Consider the following 14,992-nt stretch of genomic DNA (forward strand, 5'->3'; position numbering starts at 1 on the left):
CCATATGAGCATTTTATTATCAACGTTGATGTGGTTTTGGAATATAGATGAGGTTCAGTGGGGTGGAGTCTGGAGCCAAAGACCAAGAAAGAATTCTTGAGGCATCTTTTGTGCAAAATGGTGGTTTATTAAAGCACGAGGACAGGACCCATGGGCAGAAAGAGCTGTGGCCCTGGGGTTGTGAGGGCTGGCTGATTCTATACTATGGGGCTGGGGGAGGGAATGAAAAAGGGAGGTTTCCAAAGAACTTTCATATGCTAAAGAGGACCTATAAGATACAGGAGGCCTTGCCATGGTCAAGTTAAGGTTGTTTACCACTCTAGTAAGGCATTAACATTAAGATAGTTGGGAACTTCCTGGAGGAACATTACACTCTGCCCACTTCAATTATCTGTCAATGGGCTGCAGGTTATAAGGGCATTTAACTGTATCTACATTTCCTTCTGGAAGCTAGGTTATTGATGATAAGAATGCTTTGTTCTTGTAGATTCATGTCTTGTAGGATTGTGATCTATATGAGTTAACTATTTGTTTTTCCATTAGGGCAGCCAGGAGTGCCTGAGGAATGTCACATATATGGTGGGGGAGGGTTGTGGGGTGTCAGCTTCTGCTTTGTCCTCAGCTTGCCTTCTGTTCCCTCATCAACATGATCAAAATAAATTTCTTAAATGTTTCCTCTTTTTTATACATATGGTCTTTATACTGCTTATGCCTTTTTATCATTGTATATTGTCAAAAGATATGTACTATGGTGCCCTGTCCACTAAGGTATCCGATAAATGACTCACTAATTGAACATATCACTTGTCTTCAACTTCCTGGAATTAAGTTCTTAGTTACTTTTCTTATTTAATTTTTAAATCTTGAGTTATTTGGTACAATCATATACCATTGTTCATTAAATTGTCTCTTTGTAAGAGAAATCTGATATGGTAAAATAATTAACAAGTGTTATGCATTGTTGTAAGAAAAAAGGCACACCCTCTTCAGAAACTGTGCAGGTTTCAATAACAGGTTCATTGACTGTCAATAAAAAAGGAATTAGCTTTGCAAATTTTGCAAAAGCAATTTATATAAAGACCCCAGGGCTCTTAGGAAACAGAAAAAGAAAGAGCAAATCTGCTGGAAGCAGGTTGATGAACTTCTGATGCCTATAATTTTTTAAAAGGAGAACACATCTACTGCTAACTCAGTTTGGAAAATGACATTTTTAACCAGTATTTCATATTTTCATTTCCTTTAATCAATTTTAAGTGATGGTTTTGGCTTACTTCAGTGGGGTATTAGATGATGGAATTCCTCTTTACAATTTCAAATTATTACATCTCTCCCTGTAAAGTCTATTTAAAAAAAAAATACCTTTCTGCAGCTTGCTTTAAAAAAAAAAAAACAACTTTCCTTATAGAGCAGATTTAGGTTCAAAAATTGAACAGAAAGTACTTTTCTCATATACCCCCTGCTTCCACACATGCATGACCTCCCCAACTATTAACATGCCATGCTCAAGTGATGTATTTGTTACAACCAACGATTCTATATTGACACTTGAGTATCACCCAAAGTCCCTAGTTTACATTAGGGTTTACTCTTGCTGTTGTATATTCTATGGGTTTTGGCAAATGTATAATGATATGTATCCACTATTATTGTATTACACAAAATAGTGTCACTGCCCCCAAATCTTCCATGCAGCACCTATTCATTCTCCCCACTCTGCTCCAGTAGTCATGGAAATCAGTGATCTTTTTACTGTCTCCATAGTTTTGCCTTTTTCAGAATGACATATAGTCGGAATCATATAGTATGTATTGACCTCTTTTACTTATGTAAAATATGAGTTTAGGGTTCTTCCATGGCTTTTCACAGCTAAATAGCTCATTTCTTTTTACTGTTAAATGGTATTCCATTGTCTGAATGTACCACAGTTTATCCATTCACCTATGGAAAGACATCTTGGTTGCTTCTGACTTTGTACATTTATAAATAAATCTGTAAACATCCACATGCAAGTGTTTGTGTGAACATAAGTTTTCAGTTCCTTTTGGTAAATACCAAGGAGCACAGTTACTGGATTGTATGATAAGAATATGTTTAGCCTTGTAAAAAACTGCCAAAATGTCTTTCAAAGTGGCTGTATCATTTTTCATTCTCACTATAAACTCTTTAAAACAATGTAAAAATAAGAAATATCCAGAGAACAAGAGGTAATTTTACACAATATGTCATCTTTTCATAGAAAATTTTCAATATTTTCACTTGGATGTGTCATGTCTACCTGGAACAACATGGCCAAAACAGAACTGTTGATACCCCCATGCTTCTACCACATAATCGGTCCTCAGCATGTTTCACTATCTCAGTAAATGCAATCATCCACCCAGATTTCTACCTTGTTCTCACCAGTCACATCCTGTTCTTCAGCAAACACAGTCATCTCTTTAAAATATTTCTTATATTCATCTACTTTTATCTAATAATATTCACTATATTCAGTTTTATTATTCATCATACTGATATTTTCTTTTTCATTGATAAGCAGACACTACGAGGGTGGAAATCTCACTTTTCTTGTTCTTGGTTTTATTTCTGATGCCTAATACAGTGCCTGGAGTATGGTGGGCTTTCAATAAATATTTACTTATACATCAAAATAAATGATCAATATAATAGACATTGTTGAATGCTCATATGATATTTGGCAGAATTTCCTCATCCCCCATTCCTTTCATACAAACTCTCATTTTTTTCAGCTAACCCACACCTTTTCAAGGCCCTGCGTTTCATGTAACCAATTAGCATAATATCATTCCTTTTGCTAATAATGCTCTTTTGAACAGTCATATGACATTTTTTTGGACAGTAAGATGTGAGGTGACGTGCTGATCAGCTTCTAAGAATTATTTCCTTACTCATAGTAAGAAACATGTCTTATTCCCTACATGTCGTGCTATCTGCATGGGACTCTTGGGCCCATGCAAGCTGTTCTGTGGCCATGAGGGAAACTAGCAGAGAAAACACTCTGGGAATGGCGGAGGGAAACCATAGAAAGAACATGGGTACTTGAATGTTGAAATAACAAAACTTGAGTTGGTATATTTTGTTATGCAGAGTATTGTATCTTCCTCATTGTTATCCAGTTGAGTCAGAATTCCACTTGCTGCCCAAACCATCACAGTCAATACATTTATGTTAAAAAATGTATTCGAGGGGCACCTCAGTGACCCAGTTGGTTAAGTGATCTACTCTTGGTTTTGGCTTAGGTCGTGATCTCAGGGCTGTGAGATCAAGCCCTGCATCAGGCTCCGCGCTCAGTGCAGAGGCTGCTTGAGACTCTCTCTTCCTCTCTCTCTGCCCCTTCCCCCTCATTCTCTCTCTCTTAAATAAGTAAATAAATAAATATTTAAAAAATATATGTAAGATATAAGCATATCTAATCTAATCTGTCATCTATCATCTATATATATAGGGTATGAATCTATTTTTTACCTTTATTATAGGGAGTGCTCAAGACACAGGCAAATGGGGGGTGAGGCAGAATGTCCAATTTTGTTTTGTTGTTATATTAATAGTCATGCCTACTTATTAATCCAATAATGAAAAAATAAATAATACTGGGTCAGATTCTGAGATATTTGTTTAAAGTTTTCTTGTTTTACAACCTGGATGAATTTCTAGTGCAAGAATAGACTAAATGCCTGAATTATTGATTTTCTTTGTAATTGTTCCTTTTCTTATTACTTGTCTTTTAAAGTTAAAAAAGTATTCCTCATCTTACTTAAATATTTTTACCCATCTGAACAGATTTAGAGGGTGCATATGTCTTTTTAAAAGGTACCTTTGGGCCTACTTTCAGGAACAATTAAGACCTTTGGAAATTTGCAAATTTTGCTATCTTCTGAGTTATTTTGAAACCTTGGCACTGACTTGTGGTTTAGTGTATGCTCTGAACGATTGAACCTTTTGCATTTATTGACACTCTTCCAAACTATCATACCCTATGGTCAATCAGTCATATACTTGAAGACTTAGACATTCCCTGAATGAATTTATCTCTAATGTTGTAATTATTGCTGAATACTTCCCACAAGATTGAATTATGCCTTAAAATTTTTGTTCCAGGGACTCTTCTATGCCAATTTGTATTCTTAAATCTTCTAAGATAGCCATCCCTTAAACAGTCATTTCAAAGTAATCAAAATGTGTTTCCAAAAGTGAGAGAAGAAAATGAATGGTAAAGTCATTATATGCTTTAGAGTAAGAGTGGTCATAATTAATCCAACATGTCATTTCATCCTATAATTTAGGATAATGATTTTTATTGGATAATCTGTGCTTGTTAAATTCAGCAGATACTAGACAACCTGTTTTCCTGACAGAACAAAGTTCCAAGAAAAAAAAATCAATCATCGATTCACAAAAACGCTCCCATAGGATTAGATGAAACACCTATTTGCTTTCTTGGAAAGTCAATTGAAATGATTTATAATAACTGAATCATTAACATTACTAAAATTAAATATATAATAGATGGGCAAATATAGAGAAATAAACTGGCCTTAGAGGAATGTCTTTTGAGTCAGTGGGACCATATGCAGCTGGAATGAGAGGTTGGTTTTAGAGGCTTTAAAGTAAATCTTTAGGATTAAGTGGGGTAATGAAGGCATCAGAGTCAAGGTGTATTAAGTTCATTAATTCATTTATTCAACAAATAGTTTCTAAGTGCATACTATGTGATAAACACTGTTCTCCACCCTGCACAGTATAGGAAAATGTTTTGGCACTCATCACTCACAGTACTTAGAATATAGTCGAGGAAAAAGGAAAGGAAATATATATAGAAAAATTGGTGTACACTAGATTGTGATAAATGGTATGGAATAACAACAGCAGAGTAGATTGTGAGTGTGGGATACTAGGTACGTTCTTTGGCAGTTTAAAATATGATTGTCATTGTCAGAACAGACTTACTTTGAAAGTAGTATTGTTCAGCTTGTATCAGATACTTTATTATATTTTAGAACAATTCAACAATAAAAGGCTGACTGATTGATCTTCCAGGAAAATGCACTATGGAAAAGTGAACTTCATAATACCTTATATGTGTATGATAATGTTTACACACACTATTATTATTATTATTATTTTTAAAGATTTTATTTATTTGACAGAGAGAGACACAGCGAGAGAGGGAATACAAGCAGAGGGAGGGGGAGAGGGAGAAGCAGGCCTCCCGTGGAGCAGGGAGCCCGATGCGGGGCTCGATCCCAGGAGTGCGGGATCGTGACCTGAGCCGAAGGCAGACACTTAACGACTGAGCCACCCAGGTGCCCCTACACACACTATTATTTAATATATATGATGAGGTTGCTACTATTAGCCCACTACATGTGACATATCTTAGACTAATGTTAAGTGACTTGCTTGAAGTCAAGTAACTAGTTCTTTTAGCTCTAAAATATTTCTTTAAATCATGTTAGGTAATGGTAACTCACTCTTAAGTTGTCCAGGTCTCATAATATATTTTTTTAGCCTATGGGATGGCCATTGTGAGAAACTACAATTTATAACTTTCAGAGTTGGTTCGATTTTTTTTGTAATTTGAACAATGAATTGTGACTCAATGAGTCAAGATGTCATTATTACTATTACTCTGTAGAGATGCATTTTTATAAAACCACTGATATCTTTACCGTTGACTGTGCTGGTTATATTAACAAGGCTTAGCATAGATAACCCATTTAAGTGGCACTGTAGGTATAGAAACAGTGCGAGTTTTCTTTTGATTAAATTGTACAGGGTGCACCAAACAGAGTCAAGTGTCAGACATAATAACAATCTCATATTTCTGACTTACTGGCTTATGGATGTTATTTAATAGCTTGTCAAAATTCATTTAAATAAACTGATTTGAAAAATGGCATTCAGTACAGATTATTCATGTAGGAAGCAACATTTAATTGGAGTAATAAGCGTTTTTGCTTTGTTACACTTCATAAGTGACTCTATGTAAGTTCCACTACAAGGTCTTATTAAAAATACTCAGTTATGATTGTTAGGTGTTTAGCGTGACTTTCTGAAATACACGAAATAGAGTTAGAAGCTGTCTTGAAGATTATAATTATTTGACACCACACAGTTATCACATGGTATGTGACAACCAGAAAATACATGTTTTGTTTGTAAATTGTAACTCAAGAGAGCAAAGATGTGGAATTCATTTTCTATAAACAGTTTGTGAGAGAGGTTTTTCTGACTAACCTTTTTGTAACATATACTTGGTAATCATGTCTTATATGTGATTCAGGATATAAAAATTAAGAATCAGGGTCTCTATCTTACATTAATAAAAAGTAGTGGTCAGAAGTTATTAGTGAGAAATGCATTATCAGATGGAATGTTAAGATTGTGTGAGAACAGAGAAAGGTGAGAATCTGACCCTACAGAGCTTTGAAACAATGTCAGAAAGTTTCACATTTGCCTTTAGAACAGAGAAAAGTCACTGAACAGGAGTTTGACATAATCAGATTCAAATTCAAACAAGATCCCTCTGTCTTCAGTGTTACAAATAAACTTAAAAGGAATGCAAAGTAGAAGAGAGAGGACCACTTAGACTGGAATTAGCAAACTAGGAATCTGTGGACCAAATCCAACCTGTCATATATATATATGTTTTTTTTACAGCTCATGAATTGAAAATTGTTTTTGCATTTTTAAGTGTTTGAAAGAAAATCAAGGAAGAATAACATTTTATATCAGATGAAAATTATATGAAGTTCAAATTCTAGTGTCCATAAATAAAGTTTTATTGGACCACATTTTGTGCTCATTCATTTGTGTACTGTCTATGGCTGCTAATGTCACTACAACCTCAGAGCTAGTAGTTGCAACAGAAGTCACAAAGCTCAAAAAGCCTAAAATATCTATTTTAGAAAAGAAAAGAATAACTTTACTGACTCCTGATTTTGGCTATTGAAGTGATCCAGGTAATTGCTGATGACAGCTTACAAAATAAAGAGAAATAGGTGAATCCAGTAGGTATAACTATACTTCCATTTCATGATGCGTTGGGATTGCAAAGATGGCTCCTAAATTTCTGAATTCCAGGTGCATGTTGACAGCATTCACTGAGTTAGTTAATATTGAAAGAGGATCATGTTGAAGAGAGGGAAGTAAAGAAGGAACAGTTTTGTACATGCTGAGTTTCAGGTACCTTTGAGGTTATAAGTAGGTGCATCAAGTAGTTGAATATATAGGGGGCTCAGGTGAGTGAATTCAGGTTGGAGATATAAAGATATGAGTAAATCAATGAGCCCTACATAGCAGTTAAATTCATTAACATGGCTGAGGCGTCCACGGGTGAGTACAAAATGATGTCGGAGGGCATCCTGACACCAAATCTTAAGGAATTGCAATATTTATTGTTCAGATAAAGTAGATGGAATTGTGAAGAAAATAGAAAAGTGGGGCAAGAGGGGAAAGAGGAAAACCAGGAGACTATATTATTATGGAAAACAAAGAAAAAATTTCAAGAAAGGAATCCTTAACCATATACGTGCTGCCAAGAAGCAAGGAAGATGACTGACCAAACCCCCATTGATATAGCCAACTTTAGTCCTGCTGTTTATTTTTAATAAATATTTATTTCTTTGTTATCTATGATAAATATTCTGATTAGTTATCCGGCTACGGAAGTCAATAACAAAAAACCCTCAATAGTTTGAATGACAAAAATATTAAAAACTTCTGAAAACTAAAAAGCAAATACCAAATTAAGGAAAAATGAAAAACTGGGAAAAATATTAGCAATGCATATGAAAAATATTTATAATACAAAATTATTGTAAATCAATGATAAAATGCTGACAGCTGCAACAAAAAATGGGGCAAAAATTGAACAGGCAGTTCAGAAAAATTGTGATGCATATGATTGATAAACTTGAAAAAAATGCTCAGCAAATGGACATCTCATTTCTGTGCCTGTAAGGTTGAGAACTAGAACCTGGAAGGTAGTAACTCCTCCTCATCTAGAAAAGGTATCTTCTGGCACCCAAACTAATACTAGTTAATTAATTGTACATTTGGGTTTTATAGTGTGAAATTTACAAACAGCAATAACATCTGTTTGGAAGGGAAAACTTTTTGAGTGATGATAACATTTCAAAAAAATTATTGAATAGCCACAAAAGCATGACATATGCTATTGATATTCAGTGTTACAAGGTAGAATTTTTTTTAAAAAGATTTATTTATTTATTCATAAGAGACAGTGAGAGAGAGGCAGAGGGAGAAGCAGGATCCCCGCTGAGCAAGGAGCCCGACGTGGGACTCGATCCCAGGACCCTGGGATCATGACCCGAGCCGAAGGCAGACGCCCAACCATCTGAGCCACCCAGGCACCCTACAAGGTAGAATTAAGGGAAAGTTAGAATGCCTCTTTTTCTTACCAACCAGAAGGAATGTGCAGGTTTTGTACTATACAGAATAAAAATGAATACATAAGAGGCATAAGTGGAAAGGGGTGGCTTAGGAGTGAAGAGCACTGTATGGTTCTAGGCTTGTAAATAATATCTCTGTGTATATTCCTTCCTATCAAGAGAATTGTTATGAGAAATAAATACGTTGTTTTAATGGAGAAAATTATTACACATTTATGTTTTTTCTCTGGGATCAAATTGAATGTTGGTCGCTACATTATTTACACATTGCTAATTTTTAGGACTCTCTTCCAGTGTACATGGAGATATAAAGGGAATATCAACAATGACATTTAAAATGTGTTATCTTTATTAATAGAGGTTTATGCTATTTTAGTAATGTCAGAATGATGAATAGCATGTAATTCAGAGAAGATGGCTTGGAGCAGATATACAGAATTTACATAGGATGGGTTCATCTGGCAATAAATCAAATAAAAACTTTAGTTTTATGGTCTTAATGTTTCAAGAAGCTTGTCCTAATTTACAATTTATTTGCATGACATGAACATTTTGAACTTTTCATTTAATGCCAAATTTTGTCATTTTAACGTAAATGACTACCATTTTTGTATTATTAAGATGTTAAAGTTTTCTAACGTAGTGCTGAAAGGTACCTTCGACACTGAGATCAATGCCCTTTTCCAAAAGAGAGTTTGCAATAAATTCATTCACTAGTTTTAAACATAATTCAAATATTTCTTTGAAAACATGCTTGAGTATTATTTACATATACATCTCCAATATAATTAGGGAAATCCAAAATCCCTGCAGTACTGGGTTATTGTCCTCTTTTTCCTTTATATTTCTTACAACACGTAGTATAGTTCAGTGGTTTTCAAGCCTGGCTGAGCATCAAAATGATCTGTGAAGCTTTTAAAAATATAGTGAGAGAGACCAGCATCTCCATCCATTCCCACTTAGTCTCAGGCTGAGTCTGAATCTCCTGGGGTGGGCCCTGTCATTTTTATTTTGAAAAGTCTTCACAGAAGATAGTGGGACTGAATTAATTAAGACTCTTTAGATTATTAAAAAAAACAAACAAACCAAAAAAACCCTCCTTTGGAGTTATCTTGTAAAAGGGGAACTTATTTTAAGGATACAGTCATCTCTCACAGAACTGAGCAAGGATTTGGCTAGGCCACAGGAAAGGACGAGAGCCAGGGCCTGGGAGCATGAAAGGGCGCCCCACAGGGGGCTTCTCTTGCAGTCTGCTTTCTGATTCCTTTCTGTCTTTGCACATCAACTTCATTCATTTCTATCCTTACAGGCAAGCATCCGCTGTTTCCCAGCTTCTCAGTTTACCTTTCTCCTTTCAAGAAAGTAGATTGATTCTTGAATCTCTTAGTTCCGAAAATAAGTTACTCAGAGGAGGGGTTCATTTGGTTAGTTGGGGTCTTGTTCCAAATCTTAGCCTGGGGCCAAATTGTACAATTGTTACTGCTCCCATCAAGATGATGTGAGGGAGCTGGGCAGACAAATCTGCAAGGTCCACTAGAAAGGTGTGGCTAGGGCTCAGGATCACTGGATAGTCTGTTTAAACAACAAACATTTACAGGCTCACAACAGGTGTCCCACTGGGCTGGCAATACAAAACTAAACAGGATACAGGCATTACCTGCTTAGACTGTGTGTTGGCGGTGAGTGTGAGGATTATGAAGGGCTTTTCTAACAGGTCTAAGAGGCTCCATCTCAGATGTGTGGAAATGACCATCTTTCCCTGTAGTTGGGTGATTTGTACCATTAAATTAATGTAGTTTAATATGGTACACACCTGGTAATACCTGTAAGAATTTGACTTACGATTATATTTTACTTTCTATTGTTTATTTGGTGGGAATATCTAGAATTCTATCATAGTAAATGGTCAAGTAATCCACTCACCTTGCTCCTGTCATCTTCAAAGCAATAGCACCTACGTTAGAGGCATGGGAATATGAACTTACACAGGCTCATGATATTCAGAGAGTTCATGAAGGCATTAGGAACTAAGTAAGATAACAGGCATCAGAAATAAAACACTTCAAAAAGGATTTTTTAAGAGGACTTAAAAAGATACTATATTTTCTGTTTTTTAGTTTCAAGTTTTTATTTAGATTCCAGTTAGTTAACATACAGTGTAATATTAGTTTTAGGAGTAGAATTTAGTGATTCATCATTTATGTATAACAGTGGGTGCTCATCACAAGTGCCTTCCTTAATCCCCATCACCGATTTAACCCATCCCCGTGTCCACCTCCCCTCAGCAAACTTCAGTTTGTTCTCTATAGTTAAGAGTCTGTTTAATGGTTTGCCTCTCTCTCTCTTTTTTTTTGCCTATGTTTATCTGTTTTATTACTTAAATTCCACATATGAGTGAAATCATATGGTATTTGCCTTTCTCTGACTTATTTCACTTAGCATTACACTCTCTAGCTCCATCCATGTCATTGCAGATGGCAAGGTTTCATTCTTTTTTATGGCTGAGTAATATTCCATTGTATGTACATACCACTTCTTTATTCATTCATCAGTCGATGGACATTTGGGCCTCTTTCCATAATTTGGCAATTGTTGATAATGTTGCTATAAACATCTGGGTGCATGTATCCCTTCAAATCAGTATTTTTGGAAATTGGCCTGTAATTCTCTTGGTCTCTCTTTTTTAAGTAAGCTCCATGCCCCATTTGGAGCCCAGCATGGGACTTGAACTCACAACCCTGAGATCAAGACCTGAGCTGAGATCAAGAGTCGGACACTTAACCTACTGAGCCATCCAGGTACCCCACCTATAATTCTGTTTTTTAGTGGGGTCTTTGTCTGGTTTTGGAATCCAAGTAATGCTGGCCTACTAGAATGAGTTTAGAAGTTTTCCTTCCTTTTCTATTTTTTGGACTAGTTTGAGAAGAATAGGTATTAACTCTTCTTCAAATGTTTGGTAGAATTCCCCTAGGAAGCCATCTGCCCCTGGGCTTTTGTTTACTGGGAAATTTTTTGATTACCGATTCAGTTTCTTTGCTGGTTATTGGTCTGTTCAAATTATCTATTTCTTCCTATTTCAGTTTTGATAGTTTACATGTTTCTAGAAATTTATCCATTTCTTCCAGATTGCCCAATTTGTTGGCATATAATTATTTATAATACTCTCTTAAAATTGTTTGTATTTCTGTGGTGTTGGTTGTGATCTCTCTGCTCTCATTTGTGATTTCAATTATTTGGGTCCTTTCTCTTTTCTCTTTGCTAAGTCTGAATAGGGGTTTATCAATTTTATTAATTCTTTTAAGAACCAGCTCCTGGTTTCATTGATCTGTTCTACTGTTTTGTTGTTGTTGTTTGTTTCTGTATCATTTATTTCTGTGCTAATCTTTATTATTTCCTTTTGTCTCCTGGCTTTAGGCTTCACTTTTCTTTTTCTAGGTGTAAGGTTAGGTTGTGTATTTGAGATTTTTCTTGCTTCTTGAGGTAGGCCTGTATTGCTATATACTTCCTTCTTAGGATCACTTTTGCTACATCCCAAAGGTTTTGGATCATCGTGTTTTCATTTTCATTTGTTCCCATGTATTTTTCTTTCTTCTTTAATTTCCTGATTGACCCATTCATTCTTTAGTAGGATGTTCTTTAAGCTCCATGTATTTGTGATCTCTCCAGTTTTTTTCTTATGGTCAACTTCAAGTTTCATAAGTGTTGTGGTCAGATAACATGCATGGTATGATCTCAGTTGTGTTGTACTTGTTGAGGCCTGATTTGTGACCTAGTATGTGATCAGTTCTGGAGAATGCCCCATGTGCACTCGAACAGAATGTGTATTCTGCTGCTCTAGGATGAAATGTTCTTAATATATCTGTTAAGTCCATCTGGTCCACTGTGTTATTCAAAACCATTGTTCCTTGTTGATTTTCTGCTTAGATGGTCTGTCCATTCCTGTGAGTGGGGTATTAAAGTCCCCTACTATTATTGTATTTTTATCAGTGAGTTCCTTTATGTTTGCTATTAATTGTTTTATATATTTGGGTGCTCCCAAGTTGGGGGCATAAATATTTACAATTGTTAGATCTTCTTGTTTAGAGCCACTGTCCGGGTTAGCCACTCTCAATAGGTGTCTCTGCGCCTACACTGTTGGGGTAGGAGAGAGTAATGGTGCCCATTGGCTCTTTTGTCCCCAGAGAGGCAATGCCACCCCTCTCACCCCAAGAAAGGAGAAATTTCTCTTGCAATGCATCCCAGGGGATCCGCAGATCACCTTTACTCATGGGCTATCTGCCCTCCCCCACAAGAGTACTGGCATGCCCTCAGGGCTTCACACTTACCCCACCCCAGACCTCTAAAACTCAAGTCTTTGAGCACTGCTGGTTGTAAAAACTCAGGAAAATCAGCCCTTCTTGTTTTCCCAGTCAACAGCTTTGGGGAAGTGTTTTCCTTGTGCAATCCCTGTGCACTCTACTCTCTCTCTGTCTCTTTTCTCTGTGACCAGGGCTCCCTTCCTATTGCAGTACCTGTACCCAAATCATATTTCTGCACCTCCTACCTTCCATGATGTGACCTCTTCTCTCCCTGTAGTTGTGCAGTTTGTTCTGTCAGTCCTCAGATCAATTTCTTGGGTACTTAGAATGATTTGATATTTATCTAGCTGTGTTTGAGGGAGAAGGCAAGCCCAGGGTCCTCTTACTACTCCACCATCTTAGCTCCTCCTTCAAAGATAATAATTTTTAAAACTAGAGTTTTGAAATTAATGATATATATCCTGTTGCTATTTTAAATAAAATTATATGAATATAAATACTAACCAATTTAATAAATTGGATATATGTATTCCATTAACATGTATTTTACATTGATGTAGGACATTTTCAAAAGCAAATAAATTTTTAATTTTTTAATGCATTCATTGTTTTTTAAAATTAATTTATTTTTTAAAATTCCAGTATAATTAACATATAGTGTCATATTAGTTTCAGGTATACAATATAGTGATTCAACAATTCTATACATTACTCAGTGCTCATCATGATAAGTGTACTCTTAATCCCTATCACCTATTTCACCCATCCTCTACCCACCTCCCCTCTGGTAACCATTAGTTTATTCTCTATAGCTAAGAGTCTTTTTTGGTTTGTCCCTTTTTCTCTTTGTTCATTTGTGTTGTTTCTTAAATTTCACATATGAGTAAAATCATATGGTGTTTGTCTTTTTCTGACTTATTTCACTTAGGATTATACACTTTAGATCCATCCATGTTGTTGCAAATGGCAGGATTTCATTATTTTTTATGGATGAGTTATATATGTATGTATATATATTTATATATATATATATATATACATACACACATACCACATCTTCTTTATCCTGAGCTGAGTAATACACACACACACACACATATATACACACCACATCTTCTTTATCCATTCATCTATTGATGGACACTTGGGTTGGTTTCACATTTTGGCTATTGTAAATAATGCAATAAACATAGAGATACATATACCTTTTTGAATTAATGTTTTTGTATTCTTTGGGTAAATACCCAGTTGTGGAATTATTCGATCACATGATAATTCTATTTTTAATTTTTTGAGGAATTCCAGACTCTTTTCCACATGGCTGCACCAGTTTATATTCCTACCAACAATGCACAAGAGTTCGTTTTTCTCCTCATAGTCGCTAATACTTGTTTCTTGTGTTTTTGATTTTAGGCATTCTGACAGGTGTGAGGTGGTATCTTATTCAGGTTTTGATTTGTATTTCTCTGATTATTAGTGATGTTGAGCACCTTTTTGCGTATCTTTTGGCCATTTATATGTTTTTGGAGAACTGTATCTTCATGTCTTCAGCTCATTTTTAATTGGATATTTTTGGTGTTGATAATGTATTCATTATTTAATCAGTCTATCAAAAAGTCCTCCATTTCCTTTTGTATGTATTCTCTTCTCTCTCATATCCCACATTCTCTTCTTACATCCCAGTATCCAGTAAAGGACTGTATTAGTCTACTTGGGCTGCTGTAACAGAATACCATAGACTGGGTTGCTTAAATAATAGACAATTATTTCTCATTGTTCTGGAGGCTGCAAAGTCCAAGATCAAGGTGCCTGCCAGGTAGGTTTCATTCCAAGGTGCTTTGAGCTTGTAGGCAACCCCTATGTGCCACAGGATTTCTTTTTTGTGGGCTTGTGGAAAGAGAGGGCTCTCTGGTGTGTCTTCTTGTAAGGACACTACTTCTATCAAATCAGGGACCCGCCCATATGACCTCATTTAACCTTAAGTACTTTCTTAGAAACCCCATCTCCAAATACAGCCACAACGTCTGTGTGTTGTTATGTTCACAGCCCAAACACTACAGCCTCTTTGATGTCTCGCTTTTTTCTTATTCCTATATAGTTTGCCTAGGAAAGATTTTTACCAACCTGAAACAAGGTATGTTAAAAAAAGTCCTATGACTTTTGAGCCACAGAATAAATCAAAGAGGTTGTAAAAGACCTTGATTAAATGAACATAAGCATTCCATATTCAAATATATGGAGAACAGTTAAAGTAATGCT

The sequence above is a fragment of the Phoca vitulina genome, unplaced genomic scaffold (genome assembly GCF_004348235.1).
Source record: "Phoca vitulina isolate PV1807 unplaced genomic scaffold, GSC_HSeal_1.0 scaffold1, whole genome shotgun sequence".
NCBI lineage: Eukaryota > Metazoa > Chordata > Mammalia > Carnivora > Phocidae > Phoca > Phoca vitulina.